Genomic DNA, 1,224 nt, shown 5'->3' with positions numbered 1-1,224 from the left:
AGCTCTGACAGTGATTGTAGAGAAGTGGCTTATCATTGGTTGCAACTAATGCTTCACACACCCCTTCTCATCAGTGAAAGTTGAGATTCACCTGAGAGAAACTGTTCAATTTAGGAGACATTTTCAGGTAAAAAAAGATTTTAAAAAAAATTTGTAAAATTTGCTTGACAGATTTTGACAACTAGTTTAACATTTTTGTATGTAATGACTCAAGCAATGAAATGAGGACTATTAGTTTTGTATGGAATGACTATTCAGCATTCACAAGTATAGTTAATTTTGACTGACATGACATAAGCAAATGATAATGTTGTAAATAGCAGAGAGTTGTATGAAAGCGATTGATGCATGTCCAAAAGCATTTGCAATTTGTTCGAAGGAATGAGAAACTGCTACTATGATGTGCACAAATGACTAAATGTTGTGGAGGTTGAACTAACTGTTGTGCAAATGTAAATAGTGATGTGAGAAATGCACCAAAGCGACTGAGAAAAACTGTATAAATGATCTATCCGTGCACATCATTATTTGTTTAGATTCACGTAAACTCCAAAGGCCACAATAGAGAAGAAAAGACTAGCAAATTGTCAACTATAACAGTAATAATTTGTTTTAAAATATTGTAAAAAAAAAAAAAAAAAAAAAAGATGCTGAAATAGTTTAAAGATATTTAATTTTCATAATCAGTAATTCCCATAATTTTCAGTTTAATTCTATGATGATTTTTTAGTCTGTAAATCTTGGACAACAGTGGGTAAAACAAATTAAACATGTCCAGACCACCAGCTGTCTGTCTTGTTTTGCTCGAAAATACAAGGATTGATGGACGAGGTGTGGGAGGGGTTACACGCCACGCCCATACGCAGACTCCGCCCACAGCGTCAGCTTGTAGTGCGCAGTGGGCACAGGCGAGTGGGCGGGGTTTCACTCAGACTCGAGTCCTTCACTTCGCTGCAGGTCAGCTGTGCGCACTGGAGAGCACTACACGGTAAGATGTTTTTCTGTCAAGCAACTTGTAACTGCATGTTTATAACTGTGTATAACTCGTTTACAAAACAGTCTGGCTGGACTATCAGCTCAAAGTCTGTTGTTTTGAAGGGAAAAGTAGCGCAGCAAAGCCTAATGAAACTAATGTTTCACACTCACGCGTGGAATGAATCTCTTTGGGCGTAAGCAGTAAACAACTCTAAACCATCGACAAAAAAGCAGAAAATGTAGAAATAA

This window comes from Megalobrama amblycephala, linkage group LG12, assembly GCF_018812025.1.
Source record: "Megalobrama amblycephala isolate DHTTF-2021 linkage group LG12, ASM1881202v1, whole genome shotgun sequence".
NCBI lineage: Eukaryota > Metazoa > Chordata > Actinopteri > Cypriniformes > Xenocyprididae > Megalobrama > Megalobrama amblycephala.
Note: the sequence above shows the minus strand (reverse complement) of the source record.